Source organism: Natator depressus, chromosome 22, assembly GCF_965152275.1.
Source record: "Natator depressus isolate rNatDep1 chromosome 22, rNatDep2.hap1, whole genome shotgun sequence".
Taxonomy (NCBI): Eukaryota; Metazoa; Chordata; order Testudines; family Cheloniidae; genus Natator; species Natator depressus.
In genome coordinates this window covers 1,500,830-1,519,519 of record NC_134255.1, presented here as the reverse complement: position 1 = coordinate 1,519,519, position 18,690 = coordinate 1,500,830, and the positions used below count along the sequence as shown (strand labels likewise).

The window sequence follows — 18,690 nt, the reverse complement described above, 5'->3', positions numbered from 1 at the left end:
CTCATATAGCTGTTTTGTCTTTCTGATCAACATACATTTAACATTGTATGGCATTGCCCCAGCCAAATGTGCTTAACAAAGTTGACAACTTTGAAAAAGTAAGTTCCTGTAAGACTATTTTTAGCCTCCACTGACAGACAACGTTTGGGAATTCATCACTAATGTGGGCTAGCCCACTGATTTAATCAATAAGATCATTCGGGTAATTTGCTAGATTTCTTTTTACAGCAAAAGTTGGGTGTCCTGTGGACTATAAAACTTCAGGTTAAGAAGCTGAGCTGCCCACTCTCACAATATCACGGGATGCACAATTACCAGCCGCTTCCTCCCGGCTTGCAGTGGGTTAATGGCTAATATCGTCACAACAAAACAATATAGCTTCTTCAGTGCCCAAGGAAAATCAGTGACACAAAATAATTGGTCGATATATATGCCATATGACTGAACATCTGAATATACAAAAGCAATGGATTACAGCTCACATTATTAATCTCCTGTGATAGCTGGGTTCACTTTTCCTCTCTCAGGAACAGTAAGCTTACAGACAAGCTTTGCTCGTTGTAATACCAGCTATTCAAACAATGTACGGTAGTTGATAATATGTTAGTGATTCTACTACAAAGCCTCATGTCACAGGGTAACTGCCTCCTTTGAGGCAGAATGGGCCCTACCACACCTGTGCCAAAATTAATCAGCTGCTTCCCAGCCCAAGGAGGCAAGTGATTGGACACCTGGGCCTTATAGGAGGGCTGAGAGAGCTCAGTCTGGCAGTTGAAATACAGAGAGTGGGCAGGTTCCTGTGTAAGACCCCTGAGCCTGGGTCTGCAGGGGAACCGGTAATTCAGGGGAACCAGCCTAGGGCTAGTGCTCTACCCCAGAGTGGAGAAATATACTCTCAAAGGGAGCCCAGAAAAAGGGGCTAGGAATTGGGCACAGAGAATAGGTTGAAGACAAGCCCCAAAGAGCAGAAGAACCATTTTTGGCTGTTGGGCTTTTTAATTTGGACTTCTTGTTTTGGGACTTAGCCAGAGGGTTAATACATATCTCTAGAACTGACTGGTGTGTGTGTGTTGAGCCAAGGAGACCCACCTCAGGGGAGGGAAACTGAAGCAGGGAGTGTTAGAAGGCAGCCATGCCCTATGACACCTCAGTTTAGACTTAGACGTATCCTTTTGTTCTAAGGATTCATATTGGGCTGGAGCTTGTCAGTGTTTCAGCCTGAATTGGAAGCCTTTTTTGAAAATGGGGAATGGATGAGCTGGGCTGGCCATTTATTGACAGCACAGTACTGTCAGGGATTTGTAGTTGGGGCCAAAGCTCTGGATCTGCAAGCTAGCTGTGGTTTAGACCAGTGCTACTCAAAGTGGTGGTCCGCAGACCGGTGCCAGTCTGCGAGCCATCGGCTGCCGGTCTGTGCGCACGTTGGGGGGAAAAATTGCCAGTCCCCCACATCAGATAGCTTGAGAAGCACTGGTCCAGACTGCTGTGGAGAGAACACAATTGGACTCTGATGAAAGGAAGCAGCTACTGATAACTAAGCAATGAGAATGATCTAATTCCTTGTGAAGGGCTGAGGAGCACATTGCGGCCAGTTCTCTGAGTGGTACGGACAGGCCTTGAGTAGCAGTTTCACCTTGAGAGCTCAGTGGACAGTGGGGAAAATTATTCAAAAATCTCAGTAAATCTAACTGGCCACGTTCCAACCTGTTTAAACTGGCCTCTTGCAAACAACCCTGCAAGTGAATTTTTATTCACATAAAAGTGCTGAGAAAAACAAATGCTGGCCCAGTAAATGACACTTGTTTCAAACAGACATAGCAGGGTGACCACCGAAACAAAGGGCCAGAAATGAGAGAGGGGTTCTACTTTGAAAAGTGACTCTCTGAGAATGGCAACTTCTCACTTTACAGATGTGCTCCTGGTGTGGATACAGCATCAGATCTGCTGATCTGAAGGGATAATATTAACGGCCATTGCTTCTCACTCCAGTTTAGCCAATACAACAAAGAGGAAATGAGCTGGGTTCTATTTTTTCTTGCGTGTCAATATGTAAACATTTCGACCAAGTTTCAATACAATGTTGATCAATTACAACTGTGCAAACCACTCAAGTGTATGGGCATGCATAAGTGCCACAGAGAATAATTTGATGAAACCCCTTAACAGCTCGGTCTATGCAAAGCCCCTGGCCAGAGCCCAGGTGCAGATGAAATTAAATGGGCCATACAAGATCTGGCCACATCCCAGCCAGCTAGGACCACATGTGCGCATGTTCCATGCCATTACTTTATGTGAATGTGGTGACAAAGAAATCATTTTAAATGTGACCCCAGCCTACAGGATTACAATAGACTATGATGTCATAGAATTATAGACTATCAGGGTTGGAAGGGACCTCAGGAGGTCATCTAGTCCAACTCCCTGCTCAAAGCAGGACCAATCCCCAACTAAATCATCCCAGCCAGGGCTTTGTCAAGCCTGACCTTAAAAACCTCTAAGGAAGGAGATTCCACCACCTCCCTAGGTAACGCATTCCAGTGTTTTACCACCCTCCTAGTGAAAAAGCTTTTCCTAATATCCAACATAAACCTCCCCCACTGCAACTTGAGACCATTACTCCTTGTCCTGTCATCTGCTACCACTGAGAATAGCCTAGAACCATCCTCTCTGGAACCACCTCTCAGGTAGTTGAAAGCAGCTATCAAATCCCCCCTCACTCTTCTCTTCTACAGACTAAACAATCCCAGTTCCCTCAGCCCCTCCTCATAAGTCATGTGTTCCAGTCCCCTAATCATTTTTGTTGCCCTCCACTGGACTCTCTCCAATTTTCCACATCCTCCTTGTAGTGTAGAGCCCAAAACTGGACACAGGACTCCAGACGAGGCCTCACCAATGCCTCTGCTGGCAATGTTCCTACTTCTACAGCCCAACATGCTGTTAGCCTTCTTGGCAACGAGGCAGGGGTGAAAGTAACTTCATAGAATCATAGAATATCAGGGTTGGAAGGGACCCCAGAAGGTCATCTAGTCCAACCCCCTGCTCGAAGCAGGACCAATTCCCAGTTAAATCATCCCAGCCAGGGCTTTGTCAAGCCTGACCTTAAAAACCTCTAAGGAAGGAGATTCTACCACCTCCCTAGGTAACGCATTCCAGTGTTTCACCACCCTCTTAGTGAAAAAGTTTTTCCTAATATCCAATCTAAACCTCCCCCATTGCAACTTGAGACCATTACTCCTCGTTCTGTCATCTGCTACCATTGAGAACAGTCTAGAGCCATCCTCTTTGGAACCCCCTTTCAGGTAGTTGAAAGCAGCTATCAAATCCCCCCTCATTCTTCTCTTCTGCAGACTAAACAATCCCAGCTCCCTCAGCCTCTCTTCATAAGTCATGTGCTCTAGACCCCTAATCATTTTTGTTGCCCTTCGCTGGACTCTCTCCAATTTATCCACATCCTTCTTGTAGTGTGGGGCCCAAAACTGGACACAGTACTCCAGATGAGGCCTCACCAGTGTCGAATAGAGGGGAACGATCACATCCCTCGATCTGCTCGCTATGCCCCTACTTATACATCCCAAAATGCCATTGGCCTTCTTGGCAACAAGGGCACACTGTTGACTCATATCCAGCTTCTCGTCCACTGTCACCCCTAGGTCCTTTTCCGCAGAACTGCTGCCTAGCCATTCGGTCCCTAGTCTGTAGCGGTGCATTGGATTCTTCCATCCTAAGTGCAGGACCCTGCACTTATCCTTATTGAACCTCATCAGATTTCTTTTGGCCCAATCCTCCAATTTGTCTAGGTCCTTCTGTATCCTATCCCTCCCCTCCAGCGTATCTACCACTCCTCCCAGTTTAGTATCATCTGCAAATTTGCTGAGAGTGCAATCCACACCATCCTCCAGATCATTTATGAAGATATTGAACAAAACCGGCCCCAGGACCGACCCCTGGGGCACTCCACTTGACACCGGCTGCCAACTAGACATGGAGCCATTTATCACTACCCGTTGAGCCCGACAATCTAGCCAGCTTTCTACCCACCTTATAGTGCATTCATCTAGCCCATACTTCCTTAACTTGCTGACAAGAATACTGTGGGAGACCGTGTCAAAAGCTTTGCTAAAGTCAAGAAACAATACATCCACTGCTTTCCCTTCATCCACAGAACCAGTAATCTCATCATAAAAGGCGATTAGATTAGTCAGGCATGACCTTCCCTTGGTGAATCCATGCTGACTGTTCCTGATCACTTTCCTCTCATGTAAGTGCTTCAGGATTGATTCTTTGAGGACCTGCTCCATGATTTTTCCAGGGACTGAGGTGAGGCTGACCGGCCTGTAGTTCCCAGGATCCTCCTTCTTCCCTTTTTTAAAGATTGGCACTACATTAGCCTTTTTCCAGTCAACTTAAAGGACTTACCGGTACTCCAGAGTCCTGAGCAGGGGGAGGGGCTTCAACTGGAAGGGGCGTGACCTCAACTGGAAGAGGTGGGGTCTTTAAAGCCCCAGGCCCTTTAAATCGAGATTTAAAGGGCCCTGGGCTCTGCTGCGGTAGTGGCGGCTGGGAGCCCCGGGCCCTTTAAATCACTGCCGGAACTACCAGCTGCAGAGGCGGCTGGGAGCCCCAGGGCTCGGGAGCCATTTAAAGGGCCCGGGGCTCCGGCCGCCACTACTGCAGTGGAGCCCTGGGCCCTTTAAATCGCCGCCTGAGCCCTGCTACCGGAGCCCCGGGGTAGAGGGGTGGCCGGGGGCTCTGGCAATGATTTAAAGGGCCAGGGGCTCCCAGCCGCCACTCCTGCAGCAGAGCCCTGGGCCCTTTAAATTGCCGCCAGAGCCCCGCCGCCACTACCCTGGGCTCTGGCAGCAGGGCTTGGGCGGTGATTTAAAGGGCCCGGGGCTCTGGCCACCACTACTGCCCAGGGGTCTTTAAATCGCCGCCTGAGCCCTGCTGCCGGAGCCCTGGAGTAATGGCAGCGGGGCTCCAGCGGTGATTTAAAGGGCCAGGGGCTCCCAGCCGCCGCTACCACCGCAGAGCCCCTGGCCCTTTAAATTGCCGCTGGAACCCTGGGGGTCCCGGCCACCTCCGCTACCCGGGGGCTCCAGCAGCGGGGCTCTGGCAGTGATTTAAAGGGCCTGGGGCTCCAGCTGCTGCTGGGAGCCCAAAGCCCTTTAAATTGCCAGTCCGGCGTACCGGGGTGTACTGTCTTACTTTCACCTCTGCAACAAGGGCACACTGTTGACTCATATCCAGCTTCTCGTCCACTGTAACCCCTAGGTCCTTTTCTGCAGAACTGCTGCCTAGCCATTCGGTCCCTAGTCTGTAGCAGTGCATGGGATTCTTCCGTCCTAAGTGCAGGACTCTGCACTTGTCCTTGTTGAACCTCATCAGATTTCTTTTGGCCCAATCCTCCAATTTGTCTAGGTCCCTCTGTATCCTATCCCTACCCTCCATCGTATCTACCACTCCTCCCAGTTTAGTGTCATCTGCAAACTTGCTGAGGGTGCAGTCCACGCTGCCCTCCAGATCATTAAGGAAGATATTGAACAAAACTGGCCCCAGGACCGACCCTTGGGGCACTTTGCTTGATACCGGCTGCCAACTAGACATGGAGCCATTGATCACTACCATTTGAGCCCGATGATCTAGCCAACTTTCTATCCACCTTATAGTCCATTCTTCCAGCCCATACTTCTTTAACTTGCTGGCAAGAATTATGTGGGAGACTGTATGAAAAGCTTTGCTAAAGTCAAGGAATGTCTACCAGTTACATCTTAGAAACACCTGACTAGAGTGCCCCAGCAAAAAAACCAAACCAAAACAAAACAAAAAAAAACAGGGGGCGGGGATTAAAATATCCTAAAATTCCCTGATCCTCCCAACCCTATTCCGTTTAACTCCAAAAAATGTTCCCACCTGCTCCCTAAGGGAGTCAAAGACCTAATGATTTGACAGAACCCTCCTTGCTTTATTACAGTTCTAGCAATCCAATCAGGAAACAGAGACAAGGCCATGTTAGTAAAGTGACAAGTTACACTGTGGTAATATGGATCAACAGTGAATATGTGCTGTGAATAGGGTTGCCAACCCTCCCAGTTTTGCCAGGAGTCCTGAAATCAGGCCCTACCTCCGGGAGGCTACTGAAGCCAAACCAGGAGATTCTGGCACTGAAAGTCCGGCAGTGCAGCGGAGCTAAGGCAGGCTCCCTGCCTGCCCTGGCTCCGCGCTGCTCCTGAAAGCGGCTGACACGTCCCTGCGGCTCCTGGGTGGGGGGGCACAGGTGGGTCCGCATGCTGCCCCTGCCCCCAGCACCGACTCCTCAGCTCACATTGGCCAGGAACTGCAGCAGTGGCGTTTCCGGGCATGGGCAGCGTGCAGAGCCCCGTACCCCTCCAGGGCCTGCAGGAACATGCCAACCACTTCTGGGAGCCCCACCTGCACCCTACCCCATCCTGGAGCCCCCTCTTGTACCCAAACTCTCTCCCAGAGCCTGCACCCCACACCCCCTCCCACACCCTAAGCCCCTTCCCTTGCCTCATGAAAGTGAGGGAGAGTGAGGGAGAGTGAGGGACGGAGGGAGGGGGGATGGAGTGAGTGGGGGCAGGGTCTCGGAGAAAGGGCAGGACAGAGGCAGGGCCTTGGAGAAGGAGTGGGGTAGGAGCCGGGCATGAGTGTTTGGGTTTGTGTAATGAGACAGTTGGCAACTCTAGCTGTGAACAGAGCCTACAAACATCCAGTGATCTGAAATAAGTTCATATGAAGTGTTCAATATTTTCTAATCATGAACAAATTCTTAAAAATCCAAGGCTGAAAATCATCCGATTGTTGGCAAAGAAAGTTGGACTAAGAGTGAGAAAAGGGAGCCCTGGAGAAATCCCTTCCCAGCAAATCTCCTTTGGAGTTGGTTCTTTCTCCATTTCCAGGTACTTCCTGTGGCCACTATAAAGGATACGCCAGGCATCTCTGTCCGCAAAGGTTTTGATTTACTGCCTTTCCGAGCACTTCTGAGAGCTCTGTGCCCTGCACTACCTTTTGGGTTTAGTTGCCTCATTCAGAACAGCTTGGTTTCCCTGTAAAATGCAAAAATCCCAAACTAAAAGTGTTTTAAAAAATGGAGGCTGCAGTGAGACTTCCAAAAATGTCATGCACATCTTTAGCACATGGGCTGCCTGGCCCAGATAATCAAAGGTATGTAGGCACCTAACTCCCATGGGAATTAGGTGCCTAAACACCTTTGAGGATCTAGGCCTCTCTGCCTACAGGACAGAGGCACTGAACCAGCTGATTACAGCATCACTGATTTGCTATTAAATTAACATTCACAGAATACATTGTAACAGAAGCTGTTTAGTCAACTGCTCCCATTTCAAACCCTCTCTATTTGCATGTTTACAGGGAAGTTAGAAGTCTGAATCAGCAGCCATATTTACAGCTTTTTAAATCCTATCAGAAAAAAACTACCAATTTTAAGAGCCAAATTATATAGCTACTGTACAAACCTTCAACCAATCAGGGAGTCACAAATAATTTTGAAAGCCTGTAATTATATTTTATGTTTACCGTATTTTCTTTTTCATTTTCTCCAAAAAATAAACCATAAAATGTGTGTGTCGGGGATACAGAGGTGACCTATACTCACAATAGCAAGGGAAGGCCAAGCAAAGAATCAGGGAATTGCCAGATCCTGAGAAAGGTGCACGAAACTGTGCTCAAGCCATGCAGCTTTTCCCAACGGCAAGCACAGTGATGCAATTAGTGGTGGAACATCGACTCGGGCTTTCAGCCTAAACCCTGAATTGCTGTTTGGTTTCAGGCAGGGTCCCTAGTTTTCCGGAGTTCGAGAAAACATAATTTCCTAGTTCACCTCTGCTTTGAAAAGTGTATTTTCTCTCTCTCTCCCCCCTCCCCCTCCACCCCCCGTGCTCTCTAAACACAATACTGGATTAAATACACAAATGTTCAAGCCTCTGGGGTTCTAAAATGAGCTGAAATGTTTCTAACTACTCTGCAGTTTTCAGTGAGCACTGTGAAGATTCTGTCTTTGCTGAGAACCTTCTGATCTAGCAGCCCCATCACTAGACCAAAAGGAAAATATCTGGCTGTTGCTAAGCGTGCTAAGCTGGAGCCACTGCTCACTGCCACTGAGGAGGGAGGTATCTGATGGTGGCTATCAGGCTAATCATATTTGCATTTTAAATCATTGTAATTTTTTTCTCCAGTTTCTGCTAGGAGTTCTCATCATCAGGCCTGATTCAACGAAGTTCTTAGGTGTGTGCGGAACTTTAAGCATATGAGGCAGCCCCAATGACTTCAGTCAAGTGCTTAGAGCTAGCCACACGCCCTGATCCCTTGCTGTCTCGGGGCCCTGATTTCTCTCTTGGAGAGTCTTAGGTAATTCCCTAGGGCTAGATTGTGACTTGGCTTGAACGCCCACGCAGGGGAATAGGGCATGCAAGAGTCACAAGTTGTGCACCTGCTTGCCCGGCTCTGGAGCAGGTGGGAGGGGAGTGATGGGGAATGGATGGAGTCCTGACTCCGTCACTTACAGTGTGCTGGCCAATTCAATGGAGCTGGTGCAGGAGGGTTCATAATTGGATGCAGATCTAGGTCATTGCTACCATCCAAGTGGGGAGGGAACTGTGCCTCAGAGCCTCTCTAGGGCACAGGACTTCCAGGGGCTACTCTACATACAATCCCTGCCCTCACTGTTCAGGGCACTGTCCAAAGGAACAATCAAATCCTTGGGCCAGATGGGATCAAGGAAGAAAGACATCATCCTGTGAAATCGAGCCAGCAGGGTCAACTGGAACATTGTAGTCAATCTCCTATGAATGGAACTGGAAAAGAATCTTCAAGTATGGGGGCTTCCTCTCTGGGGATTAGCCCTCTCTCCTGAGTCACTTACTTCCAACAAAAAAAAGGGGTTAATTGAGTAATTGACATAATTTTATATGCACAAAGTATAATAAACATGATGTCACCTTTCCTCAGGTTAAAATGTTTCATGAATTTGTAGAAAAAAATAGAAACCATCACCTACATCTTACTAAAGAGCCAGATTCGGTTAGAAATTGACCTACACTACTGTGAAATCTGGCATAGCACAGTAACACAAAATGGCATTGCCCTTAGTCCTAACATCATTTGGTAGAGGCTATGATTCATAGATACCAAGGCCATAAGGGACCATTGTGATCTTCTAGTCTGACCTCCTGCATAACACAGGCCAGAAAACTGCCCCAGAGATCATTCCAACAGCACATCTGGAAGGCCTAACCTCTGATTAGGTCTCATAGAGGGTCCTGCAAAATATAATCCTCTCATTACTTTACATGGTTTATTAGAAGAAAATTTTAAAACAGTACTGAGGCAAGACGGTTCTGTTAAAAGAGAGGGATACAGAAACCTTTGGACTTTGCTCTGGATCAAGGTAAGTTTTATATCTGATTAAAAGAACAGAAAAGGATTTTCTCCCAAGATGCTCAGACCCTAATATTTCCTAGTTAAGAAGAGAGAGGCCAGAGAGATGGCAGAAGTTCATGTTTTAAGAAAAAAACATGCACAGTTTGGAGCTACAGAAGTTTTGTTTCTTCTGTCTAACTGGGGTTATATTAAGACAAAGGTTTTGTAGGTAGTATGACACTCTACACCTCATATTCTTCCCAGTGATATTATTATGATATGATTATGGTATAATTATGATGCATTTTGTACGAGATAAGTCATGTGAGGTGTCATTGGAAAAGTTATGATTTGCTGAATATGATTATCCTATTTGTATACACATATCATTTTTGTATGTGAAGTTGTGAATATTGACTATGTGTCTGTATTTCAAATGTGCTTACTTTGGGTGACACCCACAACTAGTCCTTCAAGTATAACAATGAAGAAGCCAGACAGTGCTGATGGCCCATCAGCAAAGACAATGGAGCCTGGAAGAACGTAACCTTCCTGTGAACATTCCAGACAGCCTGTAAGTAATGGCTGCTAGGACTCAGCAAGGTATGCAAGGGCATGTGACCAGGCCACATGACTGTGGACTCCATTTTGGGGTGTCTGTATTTTTCCACAAACTTGTCTGGGAACCAAGTTTTGAAACAAAGGGTTCCCACCATATGCTAAAGCTATTTAAGGCAGGGAGTGACATCATGTGTTGTTTTTCACTCCCCACCCAAGAAAACTCCTGGAAACACCTAAGAAACAAAAGACTGAACCGGGGGAAGTGCTGGACCCAGGCTAAAGGGATTTCTAACCTGTGTATGAAAAACTTGGGGATTCCAAGCTGCAAAGCAAGTGCAGTTTGTACCTTAAGAATCTGCAGCCTGCTTGTACCATCACTCAGGTGAGAAACTGCTAATGCATATTCAATCTAATATGTTAAGCTTAGTTTGCATTTTTTTTTATTTGCTAGGTAATCTGCTTTGATCTGTTTGCTATCCCTTATAATCACTGAAATCTATCTTTTGTTGTTAATAAACCTGTTTTATGTTTTAATTTAAACTCCGTGTGCCTTTAAGTGAAATGTCTGGGGAAAAATCTCAGCTTGGTTTAACACAGGCTTGTTGCATTTCCTCTCCACATTGCCGGGGAGGCAAACTGGATAATACCTTCATACCGATTGAGGTTTGGACCAGAGCAGGACGGTACAGCTATGAGGTCCTAGGCGGGGAAGCTGGTGGTTATTTTGGCTGTAGCCTCTCTATTGTTGGTTTATGGAGTGGCTCGTCAGAGAGCATGTAACTGCAGCTGGGTGTGTCCCTACCTGTGTGAATGCTGGGGGAAGTGTAGGACCGGGAGCGGGTCTGCAGCTTGTCACAGCAGCACAGTGTGAGAGGGAGCCCAGGCTGGTTGGTCAGAGGGCTCAGTGGTACCCCAGTGCCAGGTTGCACTCCGGGGTAACCCATCACAGGTAGCACTCAGGATGAAGCAAGTAACTTTCAGCAAACTCTGTGGTTTCTTCAGTGCCTCCAGAGCATCCTGAATTGGACACCAGTTTGAACCCTGTTCCTGCAAGCACTCAGTTGAGCAATTTTCTGTCTGTGGGCCGTCCCTTTGGAGTGGTTACGAGTTCAGGGCCTTACACTGCACAGAGAATTCTGATAGCACTGATTTCAGACACATTTCATTTGATTGTTTTCTATATTCTTAGGGTTTGTGTTTTTTAACTTCTGGCAATTTTTGACTCAGATCACACACTATTGCTCTTGTAAATTTGGCAGTAATAATGGTGTATACTTTTGGTCATTTTCTTTTTAACCTTTTTTCATTTTTAAAACACAGTTGACCTTTTGGAGAAAGACTCTGTGTATGGTCTGATTTAAAAGCTTATCAACAAAAACGTTTTAAAAACTGGCAAATTTTCCACAGGTAGCAGTAATAGTTGTGCTTATGGCATCCTTTCAGGCTCCAGCCATTAGAAGCTGAGACAATTAAAAGTTTGCATTTTTTCCCAAAACACACACTTTGTGTACTTGTTTTAAACAAACAGCAGTAACCAAGCACGCATGAGAAACCCTGTTATAATATGATGGATTAACACCATTTTGCTAAGTCAATATCTGGCTGCCCGGGGGTTATTTTATTACAATTATATTAAAAATTATGACAAATATATTGCCAGTGTCCCCATTAAAACTTCAGTAAGGTCACTCCTGGCCTATTCCATGTGTAAAGGACCCTGCTTTGTTAATTTATCTGTGCCACTTATTGAAATTATTCTGATTTATTTTGTTCATTTACTTGAAGCTATAGAAGTATGATGAGTCTTACTGTTTGGAGTGTGCTCTGGGAGCTGCCAGTCCTTTGAACCTCTCCCTTCTGCTCTTCCTCTGCCAGTAAAACAAAACCTCCTTCTTTCAGTCAGAGCCAAAGCACCTGAAAAGAGAGAGAGCATTTCCCCCATCAGAAATTCATTTCTATACAAGTGAAAGCAGCAGGGACAAAAACAAATCTGCAACTCCCGCCAACAGATCTACTCTTCATAAGCGTCACTGAGATCTTTTACGATCCAGACTAACAGCAAGAACAGAAAGCATCTGGAAAACCAGGAAAATATTGCTCTCTGCCACAGTATATTTCCAGTCTATAAAAAAGCAAGCAAGCAAAAGGGACAATGTCAGACCAAATTTGGCCTCGAATTTAGGAATATTTTTTTTAAATTCCAGTGGAACCAGTTTAAAACCCCCCCCAAAAAATAAATTGTTCCCTGCAGTGTTTGGAGCACAAATGTTGGAGTGCTGTGCTAGTGCATGAAATACCCTCCAGGAAACTGGCCAATTACTAGGCACAAAAATGAAAGTGATCATCAGGTTTCATGGTCCAAGCTAAGAGAAATATGGACAATAATACACAGAGTAACTCCTAAGTGAGATTTAAATTTTTTTTCTGTTGTGCTATTCTGTGATGTTATTAGCCCAATCGCTAAACACACTAAAAGATAAACAAAAACCTCCAACATCACTTCTATGAAATCAGCTGAGTGAATTTTTCCGGGGGCACTAACTGGGAGAATGCCCAGTCAGCAATATCCCCAGGACCACCCTTCTCTTCACTCCCTCTCCCATGGGTTATTGATGCGTGGGGACAGATTTTCAAAAGAGTCCAACATTCTCCAAACAGAGTGAGCCCTTTGGAAAACGTGGCCCTGATTGTGTTAATTCAGCTTATATCAGAGATAGGAAAATAGTTCATCACAAATATTTAGAACTCCAATGCATCCATCAGGCTATGCTTCATCTAGGTGAACAACTCTGCTAGCATAAAAATCACAATCAGTCAGCCCTCCAGTATGTGCAAAACAAATCCTAGCAATAGGATAGGCCCTTACTAGATGGAGATGGTAAAATTATTAATAATGTTGCAGAAAAGGCAGAAGTGTTCAGTAAATATTTCTGCTGTGCATTTGGAAAGAAACAAAATTATATACTCATGAAGTACTTTCCAGTCCCTTAGTAACTGAGAAGTCTGTTAGACAAAATCTATTAGGGATAAACATTTTAAAATCAGCAAGTGTGGATAACTTGCACCCAAGAGTCCTAAAAGAGCTGACTGAGGAGAGCTCTGGTGCATTGGTGTTAATTTTTAAAAATCTCAGAATACTGGGGAAATTCCAGAAGACTGGAAAAGTGCCAATGTTTTGCTAATATTCAAAAAGGACAACTGGGATGACCCGGGTATCTAGAGGCCAGTCAATGTCAACCCTAGGCAAAATAATGGAAAAGCTGATACAGGATTTAATTGAATTAAAGGCTAGGAAAATAATTAATGCCAGTCAATATGGTTTATTGGAAAATAGGTCTCGGCAAACTAACCTGATTTCATTTTTGATGAGATAGCATGTTTGGTTGATAAAAGTAACTGCATAAATGCAATATACATTTGTAAGGCATTTGACTTAGTACTGCATGACATTCTGATTAAAAAATTGGCGTTTTGCAATATGAATAGAGCATGTGTTAATTTAATTATGAAAAGGCTAACTGACAGACCTCAGAAAGTTTAATGGTCAAAGAAGAATCCTCTTTGAATGGGGGTGTTTCTTGTGGGGCTCTGCAGGGATCGGTTATAGGCCCTCATCAATGAGCTGGAAGTAAATATAAAATCACTTCTGATCAAATTTGTGGCTGACACAAGGATTGACAAAGTGGTAAATAATGCTAAGGACAGGGCAGTCATACAGACCTCTCTGTACAACTTGGGCTCATTCAAACAAAATATGATTTAATACACACAGGTGCAAAGTAATACATCTAAGGACAAGGAATGCAAGCCATACCACAGAATGGGGGACTGTATCCTGGAAACATCCTGAAAAGGATGTAGGGCTCACAGCAGACAAGCAAAAAGGGCTAATGCTATCCTTGGCTGTATAAAGAGGGGAATAGTGAGTAGGAGCAGGGAGAGGATTTTACCTCTGCACATGGTATTGGTGGGATGGATAATGGAATAGTGAGTTTAGTGCTGGTGTCCACATTTTAAAAATTTGAAAAACTGGAAAGGATGCAGAAAAGAGCCACAAAAATTATTTGCCGGCTGGAGAAAATGCCTCACAGTGAGAGACTTAAAGTGCTCAGTCTGTTTAGCTGATCAAAAAGATGATTGAGAGGTGACTTGATTATGGTGTATGGTGAAAATACCCCCTACTAAAGGACTCTTCCACGAAGCAGAGAAAGGCAGAACGAGAACCAGTTGTTGCAAGATGAAGCCAGACAAATCCAAATTAGAAATTAGGTATAAAGTTTTAACGAGGGTGATTAACCTTTGGAACAAACTACCAAGGAAGTGGGACATTTTTATCTAGACTGGAGGCTAGATCTGAAGGGGGACTTAGGTGTTAGGAGCCTAGAAAATCAATGGGATTCCCAAAGCCTGAGTGAGGTGCTTGGGATCCCTATGTCTGAAGAGAAGAAAGGATTTGAACAGGGATCTGCCACTTCTCTGCTGTGTGCTGAACCACTGGGTTATGGAATAGTGGGATATGGGGGTCCCTCAATCTCTTGAGTTCAAGCTGTTCCACAGTGGATAAATAGATTAGCCATTGGGCCAGCCAGTGCATGAGGATGACCCTGGAGAATAGTGGTTTGGTGTGACAGGGTATATCAACCCCGCACTGGTGAAGCAAGGGTTGAAGAGCAGTTCTTAGCCCAAGAGGCCAGGCCCCCCTGCCCAGCCCAGGGGCAGCGGAGGGAGCATTCAAGCAGGACCATCTCAGCTCAGTCTGGGCTGACTGAGGAGGAGAGGAGTTGTGTGCAGCAGCCTCCTGCCAGGAAACCGCCAGGACTCCAAGCCACCAGGGCCAAGCGTCCTAGCTGCACCGTGGGAAGCCAGCTGGCTGCAGGAACCAAAGGGGATGAACTGCTGCTGCCAGCAGAGGAGCTGCCAGAGATGAAACAGAAGGAATGTGAGAGGGACCCCATGTCCAACCCCGGAGATGCTGCTGGAGGGACTGGGACGAGGGCAAGAAGTGACCAAGGGAAGGTGTTTTGGGGTATTGGGACCTGGACCCTGTTTCAGGGTACCTTGTTTTGAAGGGTTTATTGGACCCTGGGTCAAACCTGGCAGAGTAGGGCGGGCCCAGGTTCCCCTGCCCTCCCCACACTAAGACGACTCTTCCCTAATACTGCCACTAGGCGAAGCAGCCCTTAGACTCTGCCCTGCATAGTACTGCTAGGTGAAGCATCTCTGCCTGACATTTCTATGGCAACCTATGTAAATGGAGGGCTAATGGCTCCAGGCCATTGATGAAGAAAACTGCACGAAAGAATCTCTAATTGGAGGGGGAAAGTTGGGAAATGTTTCAGTCCTAAACAAACCTACCCTCATTACAGCCCTGAGGTCCACAGACACTGCTGCCAGGCGGGGAGGAACTAGTCACAAGGGGAGACGTGGAATGGTGCAGTGGTCCTGAATCTGCAGCAGACAAGGCTTTTCGCTCCTCACTTTCATGCTTGGCAGATATAAGCAATTCCTGTTCTAATTTCTGCTCTGCTGTATTGAACATTTTCAGCTGCTTCAGGAAGCTTCACCCATTGGTGAAAAGGCAAAAACAGTTATTTGCATAGATTGATCCATTTTTAGGACAGGAGGGACCATTGTGACTATCTTGTTTGACCTGCTGCTTAACACAGGTCAGAGACCCTCATCTAGTGATTCAGTGGCAAGAATTATTCCTCACTGCCCTGAAAACACTCTGTTGATCCCAAGACTTGTTGCTGAAGAAGAGCAGGTCTTTTAGAAAGAGACTTCCACACTGCGTATTAACTACAGCGGGGAAAGCAGATGAAAAATATTCTTATGTGAAATTTTATGGAAATATTTTTCATGTTCCTAAACTTTCATCTGTCTGTGACATTCAATAAAATGGCTATTTTCACATCAAAACCATGTACAATTCCAGTTGTCTTCATTCAGATTTCAAAATGTGGTCACTCTCACTGCGATAGTCTGCACTATTACGGTCACCGCTTTACAAAATTATGATAAACTTATGTAAAGTATCATTGGAAAAGTCATACTCTGTTGACCATCACTGTCCTGTTGAAATGTATATCTTAGCATTGTACGTGATGTTAGGAGAGTTTGCTGGGGTGGGGGGTTGTTGTTCACTAGCCTAGCAGTATAACAGACAGCCTGGGCTGGAGCGTTAAAGGTGGCACAGTGGTTCCACGGTCCAGACTGCACCCCAGGGGATGTCACACTTATCCAGACCGGGGCTCATTTTCTCTACAAAAATTCATAAAACCTAACAAACATTTAGGTAAAATGGGCCCATTTTCAAGAATTTTTGCTTTGATTGTGAATATTTGTTAACCCTTTAATAAATATGTCTGTATGCAACCTGTGCTGTAATAACCTTTACAATACATTTATTGTAGCAATACATTCAGAGTAGCAGCCTTGTTAGTCTGTATTCGCAAAAAGAAAAGGAGTACTTGTGGCACCTTAGAGACTAACCAATTTATTTGAGCATAAGCTTTCGTGAGCTACAGCTCACTTCATCGGATACAACTTTTCTGCGAATACATTTATTCTGTTCTCACATTTATTATTTTAATTTATTTTATTTGGTGATCTGGGTTCTATCCCTGGATAGCTCACCAGGCAAAATAAGTCTAATAGTCACTTTAAATCTCCTCTAGACTCTCTCTTTCTATCACTCACGCACACATGCACACACACACACACACACACACACGCAGTAGGGTTTGCTCAGGAGAGGAAGTGCAAAGGCCCTGCAGGTCAGCACTGCAGGGTGTGACTGCTGTGAATGCAGGAAACAATCTGATGCAGCCAAATCTACACTACAAAGGTACACTGGTAAGCACCTGTCTCAGGAGTGTGAGAAATCCACACCCCTGAGCGATGTAGTTATACCAACCTAACCCCTGGCATGGACAGTGCTAGATCGATGTAGGAGCTTCTCCCATCAACACAGCTACCGCCTCTTGCGGAGGTGGACCACTATGCCAACGGGCGAAGTTCTCCCATCAGCGTAGTATCGTCTTCGCTAAAGCGTAGACCTGCCCACAGACACCAGGCTTTTAGCAGAACATCCTTGCCTCAGAATTTCTCCCTGCCTTTATTAAAGTCCACATTATTCAGTCCTTCTTGGGCGGGTGCAGGCACCGGAGGATCAAGAGCTGTACGGTTTTCACTCCATGCTGGTGAATGTGTGTGTAAAATCATTGTCCTCTACTGGCTGGAGTATCAGGCCTGAGGAAGTGTGGGGCATTGCTCTATATCTCCCGAGAGTGGCTGGCCTATTTCTGTTGCATGGAGGAATGTTTCTTTTGCTCCAGAGGATGAGGGTCAGGACTATGCTTTGAGTTCTGCCTCTGCTGGGCACGAGTGGTGGGATTGGTCTCGACACGCTCGGACAGCGCAGTGCTGGGGAGAGTGTAAAAACCTGAGTAGGGAGACTGAGGATGTGTCTACACTGCAATCTGAAGTGTGACCGCCGCATGTGTAGGCACACCTGAGCTAGCTCGCGTTGGCCCATTACAAATAGCAGCGGTGGTGGTGACACAGGCTAGCCACCAGAGTGCAAACCCATTATGCAGCCTATGCTGCTGCATTTCTTGGCTGGTTTTAGTGAACTAGCTCGATTGACGCTAGTGCGGGTGTGTCTACGCAAGCTGCAGTCACACCGCTGCTTGCAGTGTAGAGAGAAAGGGCGAGACCGTGGTATAGATACTAAGGTCAGAAGGGACCATTATGATCATCTAGTCCGACCTCCAGCACAACGCAGGCCACCGAATCTCACCCACCCACTCCTGCGAAAAACCTCTCACCTATGTCTGAGCTACTGAAGTCCTCAAATCATGGGTTAAAGACTTCAAGGAGCAGAGAATCCTCCAGCAAGTGACCCGTGCCCCATGCTACAGAGGAAGGCAAAAAACCTCCAGAGCCTCTTCCAATCTGCCCTGGAGGAAAATTCCTTCCCGACCCCAAATATGGCGATCAGCTAAACCCTGAGCATATGGGCAAGATTCACCAGCCAGATACTACAGAAAATTCTTTCCTGGGTAACTCAGATCCCACCCCATCTAACATCCCATCACAGGCCATTGGGCCCATTTACCATGAATATTTAAAGATCAATTAATTACCAAAATCATGTTATCCCATCATACCATCTCCTCCATAAACTTATCGAGTTTAATCTTAAAACCAGATAGATCTTTTACCCCCACTGCTTCCCTTGGAAGGCTATTCCAAAACCTCACTCCTCTGATGGTTAGAAACCTTCGTCTAATTTCAAGTCTAAACTTCCCAATGACCAGTTTATATCCATTTGTTCTTGTGTCCACATTGGTACTGAGCTTAAATAATTCCTCTCCCTCTCTGGTATTTATCCCTCTGATATATTTATAGAGAGCAATCATATCTCCCCTCAACCTTCTTTTGGTTCGGCTAAACAAGCCAAGCTCCTTGAGTCTCCTTTCATAAGACATTCCTCAGATCATCCTAATAGCCCTTCTCTGTACCTGTTCCAGTTTGAATTCATCCTTCTTAAACATGGGAGATTTAGGTTGGATATTAGGAAAAACTTTTTCACTAGGAGGGTGGTGGAATGCGTTACCTAGGGAGGTGGTGGAATCTCCTTCCTTAGAAGTTTTTAAGGTCAGGCTTGACAAAGCCCTGGCTGGGAAGATTTAGTTGGGGATTGGTCCTCCTTTGAGCAGGGGGTTGGAC

At 45.9% G+C, this 18,690-nt stretch overlaps 1 protein-coding gene across 10 annotated transcripts in view; it reads right to left on the bottom strand.

The window, feature by feature from the left end:
- PKNOX2 (PBX/knotted 1 homeobox 2) overlaps window positions 1-18,690 on the bottom strand; it is a 726,589-nt gene that overhangs the window by 396,779 nt on the left and 311,120 nt on the right. For all 10 annotated transcript variants that reach the window (XM_074936677.1, XM_074936676.1, XM_074936667.1 and 7 more), the window contains one exon: window positions 11,767-11,871. The gene's annotated coding sequence lies outside the window, so the exon portion shown is untranslated. The remainder of the gene's footprint in view (window positions 1-11,766; window positions 11,872-18,690) is intronic.